We start from the raw sequence: 13,163 nt of genomic DNA, 5'->3' as shown, positions 1-13,163 counted from the left end.
GATCTTGTATGCTGTTACCTTACTAGATCCATTTATTAGCTCCAAGGTTTTGTGTGGAGTCTTAAGGTACTCCAACTTCTATACTTTTAAATTACTAGAAGCAAGATACTACGATCACAATATACCCTAATTTTAAAATGTAATATATTTTATTGACAAAAATATTGTATTATTAACTAAGGAAACAATGGAAATTAAAAAGCAGTTAAGAGGTAAAGCACAAAGGAGAATTTTTTTAATATTTAGTGTATAGTGTTAGAAAATAATTTATTCTTCTGACAGAAGTTTTACTAAGGTGACAGAAGAGCTTACTGGGGAATACTTTCTTGATCTTGGGTCGAGATACATCTGCTGGTATGTACCAGATCCTAGTACAGAGAACTGAGGATGAAGTTATTCAGTTTTAGTAGGAATCAGTATGTGCTAGATATTACTAAACAGTCTAGCTTCTTGAAGAAATAGAATCAATAGGAGATATCTATATCTATGTTGATGCTGCTTAGTAACTTCTGTCATGTCCGACTCTATGTGACCCGATGAACTGCTGCCCACCAGGCTCCTCTGTCTGTGGGATTTTCTAGGCAAGAGTACTAGAGTGGGTTGTCATTCCCTCTTCCAGTGGATCTTCCTGACCCAGGGATTGAACTCTAGTCTCCTGCATTGCAGGCAGATTCTCTATGTCTGAGCCACCAGGGAAGTCCCATCTATATCTATAACTAACTGATATCTATACTGACATCTATAGCTCTATATATAGATATATCTAATGTTATTCCTATGGGAAAAAAGTTTAAAAACAAAGAAATGTTAATAAATTACACTACAGGGGAATTTTTCATTTTCTCAAAATAAAATTATTTAAAAAAAAGAAACCTAGCAATTTCTGCATCTTTACATAGTCTGTACTAACTTTATTTCTATATTGTAATAGGTTCAAGTGGATTTCTACTTTGCTCTGTATATTTTTACTTTACATACAGAGAAGTTACACATATAAACAAAAGTGTATGGCATAACTTTTGCTTGAGATTATTTTATAATCATCTAGGGAAGAAAATCAAACACATACAAGTATTGGAGAAAGAGTAGACTCTATTTAATTCACTGCTAGATTTTCTGGGGTAACCAGAAAGAATCATAAAAAGCAGAGTCAGATAATGCTTAAAATATTTAACCAAGGAGAGATTGGGACATGAAATGAACTTTAAGAGATAACTTGAAGCAAAAGGGCAGGAAAACATCCCTGCCATTAGCAAAACACACATTTAAGTTGAATGATGAGAGTGGAATAGTGTATCCTGCATCAATGCTATTTTAAAATTCTGTCTGAAGCAACTGATGTCTTGAATTAAAATGCAATCTAACCACATTCTCAAAAAAGTTCTTAAAGACTCGGAGAACTACAATGGTGTGGTCAGTCACCTAAAGCCAGACATGCTGGAATGCGAAGCCAAGGGCGCCTTAGGAAGCATTATTACTAACCAAGCTAGTGGAGGTGATGGAATTCCAGCTGAGCTATTTCAAATCCTAAAAGTTGATTCTATCATGTTTGGGAATGCATGTAAGAATTAAAGATTTTAAAATTTAAAAAATAAAAATAAAAAATAAATTAGAGATAAAAAAAAAAAATAAAGTGCTTCACTCGATATGCCTTACTCTGTACACTCTCTTAATACATTCAATCCATCTGATAATCAAAGATATGAAGCATTTCAGCAAATTTCTTTATGTAAACTCAAACATTACCAGTCTACCTTTTTCTCACCTGCTTCATTAGGCTATGATTATTGTCCTTGAAAATAAATGTATTGGCTGCATTTATTCCCACCCAATATCTGTGTTAATTCAAAAATAAATGCTATCTATATTATCCAGATCAATGTATCTCACTTTAAAAATGCAAAGATATATTGCTCATATGAGTCATATGATAGAATCTACCCATCTAGTCACAATGATTCACCTCTGAACTGTCGGGTTTTGATTTTTTTTTTTCAACACAATATTGAAAAGATCAGAGAAAAACCTACAATAATTATAGGAACATTATTTCTAAAGATAGTATTTTAAAAACACAGAATTCTCCATCTCACGGCTGCCCTGTTAATGAAGACATCCAAAGAGAGACGGGATGACTTTCTTGTTCCTTCCAGGCTACTGGAAGAGAAGCTGTGATTTAGACCAGGGTTTTGACTCCAGGAATTTTGTTTCTAGCTATTCTGCTCTAACTTCTCACTACTCCCCTTGACTTTTAAACTTTTAAACTCAGTTTCCTGATCATTTAAATTAAGATAAAAAAACCTATCTCATTTTGTTTCCCTTAAGGATTCAATTACATAGTACCTTAACTCTTCCAGCTTAGTTCAGCCTCTGGAAATGTAATCCCCACCCTATGTCACCCTCTCTATTAGCTTTGCAAAAAAATGCATTTTCAAATGCAAAAATATAGCTAAATGCTAATATCACCAAGATCTTTTTTTTTCTGACTCCTATAGTCAAAAGTACTTTCCAACTCCAATAATAATTTTATTTGTACATCTTCATTAACATTTATCACTATCTAAACATGTATTTAATGTCCTCCACTTCACTGTCATCTTCTTGAGATGAAGAGCCACAGTGTAATTCACTTGGGTATCTTCAGGAAATGAATAGTATAACATCAATAATGCATATTTATTGAGGATAAATATATGTCAGGTGCTCTTCTTGGCTATTTTACTCTTCTCAATAATCCTATATTAAAAAGTAGTGTTATTCCTAGTTTACAGAATAAAACAAAACACAAAACCCTGATATTTAAGAGAGTTCAGCAACTTGCTAAAATCACATAACTACCCAAGAATTTGAGTGTAATTTTGAAACAAGACTGATCCCAGAAGTCATCTCTTAATCTCTGTTATAAGTGTGGTGGTCTTGGCCTGAATATAGCCTTTGGTAGTGAAGATTCATTCTGCAATTTCTGCCATTAATAAGCCTGTTTATTTTAAATAGGCAATAGAGAGATTCCTAGATGGAAATTGTCATAGCATTTTCATATAGGGGTGGGTGGGTAGTAACTAAAGAGCTAACCAGAATATAGTGGTGTCAACTAGGAAAGGCTAGATCCAGACATAACAGTTGGGAAGTCCCATGGAGAAGATAGGCTAGGAAGGAAGACTGAACACTGAGTCCAGAGAGAAGAAAGTCAGACAGTGTGTCCAGAATAGTAGCCACTATCACACAGATCCAATAGAGATAAAGGGGTGCATCTTAAAAGGCAGATGGAGCATGGACATGTTTCAGGAATAGAACTGCATGCAGAAATCCAATAAGGTAGCATAAGAGGTTCAGTTCTATGCCTCATCAGTCTCTCAGAGGAAATGATTAGAGGAAGGTACACTCTGGTCCTAGAGGAAATATGTATTGAGACAGTGACAGAGGTTGAGACTTTCAGGCAGGGGTCTAGTAACTGACCAAAAAGAAAAAGAACACACCAATTGCATCACAAAATCAAAATAGACATCTTGTGTGCTAGAAAAATTTAGAAGGACAGAGACAAACTACAACCATTGTTGACATAATGCTCAGACAAATGAAATAGTTACATATTAAAGCCAAACTTTTGGTGGAATTAAATATGTTCATTACAGTTAGATAAATAGATGGTTGTACATCTATCTATAGACTTTTTCTTAATTTATTTATTTTAAATTGAAGTATAGTTACAATATTGTGTTGGTTTCTACCTTATGTCAACATGGATCAATCATAGGAATACATATGTCCCTTGCATCTTGAGTCTCCCTTCCGCCTTCCATTATCTATAGACTTTTGAGGGAAAAGCACTAGGCAGATTCTGATAAGCAAATTTCACTGGGAGAGCCAAACTGACTTACTGAATCCTAATGAAATTAAGGCAACATCATATTTTAATGTAAACACCTAAAATAATTCTCTAATAGGCCTATAACCAAGATGCTCCCTCTGATAGCAAAAGACAGATTGTACAGAAATAATGGCATTATTTCTTCTTCAATTATAACTTTGCCTTTCAAATTTTATCATTCTCAAAAGAACTCAGATTTCTTGGCTAAAGCACAGTTTGTGGGTCTCAACCTCAGAGTATCTGATTCAGTATGTTTGTGGTGAGTTCTAACACTTCACATTTCAACAACTTTTCAGGAGATACTGTTGATCTCAGAAAGAGATCACAAGTTAAGAACCCCTGAATTCAGGTAAAACATCTAATTTCTTAAGTAGTACTAATAAGAATGGATCCAAAATGTCACCAACACCAAAAAGGGAGTAGAAAACACTGTCAGAAAACAAAGAAACAAAAGCATACTTGTCCAAAGATGATTTTTTTTTTCATGGAATTTGAAATGTCTGAAATGTGACCATATTCATGATTCCTGGATTCTGATACTTGCTTGTTCATATCTAGGACACAGGCCACAGCTCTCAGTCTTAGTGGTCTAGATTTTTGATTGAAACTATAATAACTTCCAAATATATTCTTAGATAGACTTCTACTCCAGAGTGATTTTATTTCCACCAACACATTACTGTGACATTTTAAAATTGTCTTTCCATGAAATTGGGTTTCTTCCCAAATATCCCTGTTTTTATAATTGTGCATCTGAATTTACTTTAAAAAAATTACCTTTAATGTGAGAAAAAAGTATTGACAAATGAGGGCTTCCCAGGTGGTGCTGGTGGTAAAGAATTCACCTGCTCACAGGAGGCATGAGACTTGGGTTCAGTACCTGCATAGGGAATATCCCCTGAGGAGGGCATGACAACCCACTCCAGTATTCTTGCCTGGAGAATCCCATGGACAGAGGAGCCTGATGGGCTGCAGTCTAAAGTGTCATAAAGAGTCAGAAACAACTGAAGTGACTTAGCATACATTGGCAAATGAAATGGTCCTGAACAGAAGTATTAAGAAGGGGAGTGAGGCACAATCATATTTCTATAAAGATTAAGATAAGTCAGGACCCATAGTTATCAGCAATGTCAGAGTTGAGAAGCAGGTGTCCAGCATTAATCCACGTAGACTCATGACATTAATGGGAGTCTTGCGGCTTTATTCCCAAGCACTTCTTTGAACATTTATCCCAAGATATGAATTAATACAATGTAGTTCCTGTACTGCTGGGTCTTATTGCTTAATTAATGTGATCATAATGACAGTGGGGAACTCTAAATTTTCCATGTCACTTCATGTCCTATAAAGTTTCAGTAGAGTAATGAGCTTCATAAGAAGATGAGTCATTTGCATTTGAAGGTTTAAGTGACAGGCTTAAAGGCATTGTCCACCATTAAAAAGAAGCTATGCAAAGATATTGGTTGAGAGAGGCATATGATGTGTACCATATTCTAATATTTATGGTTAAGCATCTTGGAGCAAATTCTGAGAATTAACCTATTCATTTGTACCATATTTCCATAGTACCCCTAAGAAAGAAATGATGCGTTAACTTGATATACCAATAACTATTAATTTTTCCTTTCAACAGGAAAGGAAAGGTGGTTATAAACTATCCCTATAAGGAGGCTATTACCCTTTAGCATTCTGTGTGTGGTGGAGTCAAGGCAGAGGTGGAGTAAGTCAAGTAAATATGCATACCTTCACACAATTTTGTACAGAAACATTTTCCTCCAAGTTCTTAGATTTACTGTTGTTTACCTGTATTTGTCCTGTGTCTATTTGTCCTATTCAGTACAAGATGTCTCCCTAGGTTATGCTCTTGACCTTCCTCTCTGCTTCTTCTTTAATATTTCTTTGTGTTATCTCATGTATTTGCACAAACTTAAACTGTCACCTACAAGAAGGTAAGACCCCAAAAAGTATATCAGAGGATCATAAAGTAAAATATGCAACTAAAACACACAAGACATGCAATATTCCATCCTAGTCCCATGCTGTATTAAGGAAAACCACTTCTGCACTAGTGTTTATCAAGGTAATAAAAGAGATTTTTCACAGTAAAGCTAATACAGATAAGCTGAAATAATTCCTTCCTTTCATAATATCTTGCAGCATGGTATATCACATTACACTTATCAGTTAGAGGAACATCAAGATATTTAGAAGGGTATCCCTTAGGTTTCTCTACTAGAATTATGCATACCTGATGGTATAGGAAATCATTTATCTGACTTATTATACACTCTGCAGTCTAAAAGGCTTTATATGGCCTCTATTTCAAAATCTAATATGATTCAAAGAAGGAATGATACTTTCTCCAATATACATGTTTATATCATAGTGAAAGCAGTATGCTGCTTTAATTGCATGGGCTGTCAAGAAATGATCATCACAGGATCTCAAGTTTTTGGAGTTTAAGATTCACCAGGAGCTTGAAAATAAAAACTGGAATGATCTCTGTAGACAACAATATGAAAGTTCTTGAAAAAATTAAGAATACAACTACCATATGATCTAGCTATTTCATTCCTGTGAAAATATATAAAGAAAATAAAACATTAATTCTAAAAGTACATGCACCACAATGTCACAGCAGCTTTATTTAACAGAGCCACGATATATAAGGAAACTAAGTGTCTATCAACAGAAGAGTAAAGAAGATGAGATATAGAGTACTGAGTCAATCTCTCAGTCGTATCTGACTCATTGAGATCCCATGGACTGTAGCTTGCTAGGCACCAAAGTCCATGATATTCTCCAGGCAAGAATACTAGAGTGCATTGCGATTTCCTTCTCCAGGGGATATGGAATATTAGTCAGCAATAAAAATAACAAAATACCATTAAAAACAATAAAATTCTATGTTGTTGCATTTGCTACAACATGGGCAGAACTAGAGGGTATTATGCTTCATGGAATGTCAGAGAAAGACAAATAATGTATATTAATTATATGTAGAATATAAAATATAAAACAAATAAATAAATATCAGTTCAGTTCAGTTCAGTCGCTCAGTCGTGTCTGACTCTGCGACCCCATGAATTGCAGCACGCCAGGCCTCCCTGTCCATCACCATCTCCCGGAGTTCACTCAAACTCACGTCCATCGAGTCAGTGATGGCATCCAGCCTTCTCATCCTGGGTCGTCCCCTTCTCCTGCCCCCAATCTCTCCCAGCATCAGAGTCTTTTCCAATGAGTCAACTCTTGCATGAGGTGACCAAAGTACTGGAGTTTCAGCTTCAGCATCATTCCTTCCAATGAATATCCAGGACTGATTTCCTTTAGGATGAACTGGTTGGATTTTTCCTTGCAGTCGAAGGGACTCTCAAGAATCTTCTCCAACACCATATTTTTAAAGCATCAGTTCTTTGGCGCTCAACTTTCCTTACAGTCCAACTCTCACATCCATACATGACTCCTGGTAAAACCATAGCTTTGACTAGATGGACCTTTGTTGGCAAAGTAATGGCTCTGCTTTTTAATATGCTGTCTAGATTGGTCATAACTTTTCTTCCAAGGAGCAAGCATCTTTTAATTTCATGGCTGCAGTCACCATCTGCAGTGATTTTGGAGTCCCCAAAATAAAATCACTGTCACTATTTTCATTGTTTCCTCATCTATTTGCCATTCGTGATGTGGCAAATGGAAGTGATGGGACCGGATAACATGATCTTAGTTTTCTGAATGTTGAATTCTAAGCCAACTTTTTCAATCTCCTCTTGCACTTTCATCAAAAAGCTCTTCAGTTCTTCACTTTCTGCCATAAGGGTGGTATCATCTGCATTTCTGAGGTTATTGATATTTCTCCTGGAAATCTTGATTCCAGCTTGTTCTTCATCCAGTCTAGCATTTCTCATCATGTATTCTGCATATAAGTTAAATAAGCAGGGTGACAATATATAGTCTTGATCTACCCCTTTCCCAATTTGGAACTAGTCTGTTGTTCCATGTCCAGTTCTAACCGTTGCTTCTTGACCTGCACACAGATTTCTCAGGAGACAGTTAAGGTGGTCTGGTATTTACATCTATTTAAGGATTTTCCACAGTTTGCTGAGATCCCATATAGTCAAAGGCTTTGACATAGTCAATAAAGCAGAAGTAAATGTTCTTCTGGAACTCTCTTGCTTTTTTGACGTTCCAATAGATGTTGGTAATTTGATCTCTGGTTCCTCTGCTTTTTCTAAATCCAGCTTGAACATCTGGAAGTTCACAGTTCACATACTGTTGAAACCTGGCTTGGAGAATTTTGAGCACTACTTTACTAGCGTGTGAGATGAGTGCAATTGTGCGGTAAATTGAGCCTTCTTCGGCATTGCCTTTCTTTGGGACAAGAATGAAAACTGACCTTTTCCTTTACTTTAACTTAAAATACTTAAACTTAAAAAATGTGGTCAGTATATCATCCTTCTAATATCTGGAAAATAAAATATTAAAATGCACAAGAAGAAACAATGTAATTTCTTTTCCTCTCTGGCTATGATTTTGATGCCATGAGCTATTGAAAACACAGATTCAGACATTCTTTAAACAAGTCATATACAAAGCACAAAAATGTACCTCATCCTTGAGACCTGGGTGCCAAAAATTGTCTAGTCTCTTATGTTTATCAGATACTAGGAATGGAGTGCATAAAAATCTAAAAGACTTATATGTACACCATGAAGTGAAGGAAAACCTGGGTCTTACTATAGCTTCATAAAATTAAAAGAAAAACTAGAAGAAATCAGAACAATACTTATAAAAGATGATTCAATTATAAAGCCACTTATATAAGCAATGGCAGGCCAAATAGAATATAAATATACAACACAAAGGATAACATAATCAAGGATATTTTATTGTTTTGAAAAGTTTTGTTCCTAAACTTTTATACATTCTAAATGAGTCCAAAATCAGCTCTAATAGAGAGAACAGAACTAATTCTCAGACAATAGATGGGAATAAAAATGCTAGAGACCTCTGAAATTGCCAGGCTCAATAATCTTTGTTTGAGTCATGAAGAACCTAAGGGCTAGACAGTGAAATCGCCTACACTGAAAAACATAGATTATTAAAATCACACTTGGAACAAAAGCACACCACCTAATTTCCAACTCAGTTCTCTAAACTGTCAGCTGAGACTAGTGCTAATAAAATCTGAAGAGTTAATATTAAATGTGCAAATATGTATAAAAAGGAGATTTATACTATTTACCCTTTTCAAAGCCTTGGCTGTACAAAGGGCATTAAATCACAGACCTTAGATATACAAGAACAGGAACAATATTATCAGGTCATAGACCACATTTTTTACTTACTCATTTCTGCCTTATGATTCACTTAACCTAACATTCATCCTTCACCCAATATATTATATATTTCTAAAGGTTCTTCTGTTTTCTGAGCAAGGCTACCACTGAAATCTTGGCCCCAAATGAAAACAAATGATCGTTTGATGAGACATTCACCTTGAAGAAATTCTGCTCTGGACTACTTGAATTAAGATCACCACTTATACCACTGACAATCAATAACAGTTTGGTTGCTTAAATCTCTGGCCAATGTACTTCTTTTTGTAGTAAAATATCTAACTCAAAAATGGAATATATTTTATTTAATAAGGTAATGTACAATTTCAAAAATTAATTGCTATTATTTCATATGGCTGTCTAGCCATTTAAAATCCCATGCACTTTTTTGGTAACTATTCTCAAACCAAACACTAATCTGTAGGCCAGGCTCTGAAGCTGTTTTGTAATCTCATGAGTCACTTGGAAGTGCCCAAAGGGGTCCCATGTGGATTCTTTATGTTTCAACAATTCATATATTAAAAACATGATGTAAGACTGTTTCAGTTAGCAAAATATAAGTCCAGCAGAAAAACAGATGATATATGTTGTTGTCTTGTGTTCCCTGTGAGATACAAACTTTTGTATATCATCTCAAGCCTACATGTTAATCCCTGCCGCTAGGCCTAAGGCTTGATTACATAAGGAGACATAAGAGGCTTGGATTTGTTCCATGGGTTGAAAAGATCTCCTGGAGGAGGGCATGGCAACACACTCCATATTCCTGCCTGGAGAATCCCATGGAGAGAGGAGCCTGGTAAGCTATAGTTCATGAGATCACATAGAGTTGGACATAATTGAAGCAACTTAGCATGCGTGCACACACAAGACCTGTTATAAGATTTCACAGGAAATATTTCTATAAAGAAATGGGAAAACCCTCCTATTTGGAACCCATCTGAAGGGAAGTCCAACCTGATTAGCTAACCCAACAACAAAGATTTGATTAAAAAAAAAAACAAAACAAAACAAAAAACAAAAAACAACAACTGATCACCCAGAAACCAGACTTAAAGTCTGAGGCCTCAAGAGGAGTCAGGTACCATAAGTAACACATAGAGGAGCTTCACTGAAAGTTTTTGGCGATCTTGTAATATAAGTATTACATTCTTAAGATTCCTCTAAATAGGTATAATACAAAGTGGTGAGAGATTGACCACACTTCACCTTGGAAACAGGTGAATTTTGAACACCGTAGGCATCTATGAATTTGGATTCTCACCAGCAGTGTACATTGAAGCAGTCCAAGAGATGGTTTCTAGGAGGGATGTGCCTAAGATCACATTGTTCTCAACCCCTATATCACTTCTAGTAATGAGAGCTCTTTTGTACTCACAAATTGCAACTCAGTGTTGCAGCAGGTACATTCAAAATTAGATTATGCAAACTGGGAAGAGAGTCAGTTCAGTTCAGTTACTCAGCGGTATCTGAGTCTTTGCAACCCCATGGAATGCAGCATGCCAGCCTTCCCTGTCCACAACCAACTCCCGGAGTTTGCTCAAACTAATGGCCATCGAATTGGTGACACCATCCAACCATCTCATATTCTGTCATCTCCTTATCCTCATGCCCTCAATCTTTCCCAGCATCAGGGTCCTTTCTAAGGAGTCGGTTCTTCGCATCAGGTGGCCAAAGTATTGAAGCTTCAGCTTCAGCTGAAAGAAGAAGAGTAGCAACACTTGAAGAAAAGGCAACTCTGTTTTGGGGAACTTCTGTAATGCCTGACAGCGAGGTGATTATAGACATAGGTGTGATACCCCCTATTAATTCTTAGATGTTCTCTAGGAAAATTTGCAGAGAATTCCAACTGAATTAGGCTGAGGACAGAAACCCATTATATAACCCATAGATCATTTTATACAACCCATATGTGTGTGTGTGTGTGTATATATATATATATATATATATATATATATATGTCCCCTATATCACTTCTAGTAATGAGAGCTCTTTTGTACTCACAAATTGGTAGGACCAGAGAAACTTCAGTTGACATTATCTCTGTTTCCTAGCCAGCTATGGGCATTTATACACCTTGTAACGTCTGTTTGAGTACTTTTAATCAAAATCCCAGTTTTTACATCCCAAAAAGTCAAAGCCAATATTCTGAAGTAAACTGTTACTTGTCTACCTGAGTCCACTATGATCTGACTTTCTCTGAATTTGCATGTCAGTTATCACCTCTACTATCCATTTAGTAAGCATTATTATAAACTCATTTATTATAAACTCATTTCTGCCATTACTTATATTACAATTCTCCAATGCCTAAAACTGCAGAGTTAGGTTTCACAAAGGTAGGTTGATCTCTCTTGTGTATGTGTGCTGAGTCATGTCTGACTCTTTGTAACCCCATGGACTGTAGCCTGCCAGGCTCTTCTGTCCATGGGATTATTCAGACAAGAATACTGAAGTTGCCATTTCCTCCTCCAGGGAATATTCCTGACCCAGGGATTAAACCCACATCTCAAGTGGCTCCTGCATTGGCAGGCAAATCCTTCACCACTGAGCCACTTGGGAAGCCCCTGATTTCCCTCAGTACACTGCAAATGCTGAGATTGTTGGCACTTGTCTTTAGCTTAGTTTCCAACATGTATGACAATGTAGAGACACAAAAACTCTCAAATGGATGCATGAATGGAATATTTAATTTTCTACCACTGAGGCTATTATGGTCTTACCAAAGGACATGCCCAATGCTGTAACATGGTTTGGTTCATCTATTTATTCTGCATTATAGAACCATAATAAATAAATAGCCGAATTCTTCCTCTCAGTAGAATGTGGTGATTCTCTGGGACAATTATTCATTTGTCAGAATTGTATTTTGATAAAAGTACAAAGAGAAAGGTGAAAAAATGGGCAAAAATCTGCTGATAAATTTAATTTTTTTTTACTAAAATCACAGCAGTAAAACAGCTGAAGCTCAAATGTAGAGAATCATGTCTCCTGAAAATAAATATCCCCCAAGCTCATAAACACCAAGGCTAGTGGTCAGGAATGAACAGATGTTTATTGCCTCATGCACCCTCTGCCACTCTGGGATAATCTCTTAAATATCCCAAATCCAGTTTGAATTTAAATTAGATTCATATTTTCTTTCACGATTATTCCATTAAAAATATCATATGATTAGCCAATTAAATGGAGGAAAAAATCAGTAGGAGAGCAATCCCCTTTAATATTTTCAATTAAGATGTAGTGTGGCCAATAAAAACGGCTTACATTTTCATTTTATGGGTACCTATGGAGAGCATTATGACACAAATGACTCAGAAGAAGGTAATCGTTTCAAAATATATTGTAGTGGAAGACTGTAAACAGTGCAGTGTGTTAGCTTACAGGGGATGTGATGAAAATATAAAGTTTTTTTCAAAGGGGATTCATGTTTATTTTATGGTCTTTTAGGGTGCTTGTGCCTGCCAATTTGCAGCACATATTTCTAAAATGTCATGGACTGTTTTCTCCCAGGAAAGGGTGGGAAGGTGAGAATATACCCATTAGGGGATAATATGATTTCAAGAAGAGAGTCGTGTAGCAACTCCATCCTGCCTGCTGCCTAGATTTGAAATGGCACTTCACCGGGGCATAGTATAAAGTCTTATTTTCTTATAGGACCATAAGGAGAAGACTGAAAGGCTGGGACTACGTGATGTCAAATGCAGCAAGGAATATGGAAAATTGCTAATGTTCAGCATAGCCTCATGCATTTTGAATCTATAACCACTGAAATTTGGACTGAATCATTTCATCTCTGACTTCTTGTGACTTTGTGACTCCAATTAATATCAATATCAGTAGTTCTTAATGGTCATAGTATGTCATAGAACACTTTTACAAGCTCTCCTGTACATGTGATTTTATTGAATTAGAATAGCAATGATAAAATTCTCATGGGCAGGGGAAGGTCCTCAGTTCTCTCA

The sequence above is a fragment of the Ovis aries genome, chromosome 23 (genome assembly GCF_016772045.2).
Source record: "Ovis aries strain OAR_USU_Benz2616 breed Rambouillet chromosome 23, ARS-UI_Ramb_v3.0, whole genome shotgun sequence".
Classification (NCBI taxonomy): domain Eukaryota; kingdom Metazoa; phylum Chordata; class Mammalia; order Artiodactyla; family Bovidae; genus Ovis; species Ovis aries.
This window is presented reverse-complemented; position numbering follows the sequence as displayed.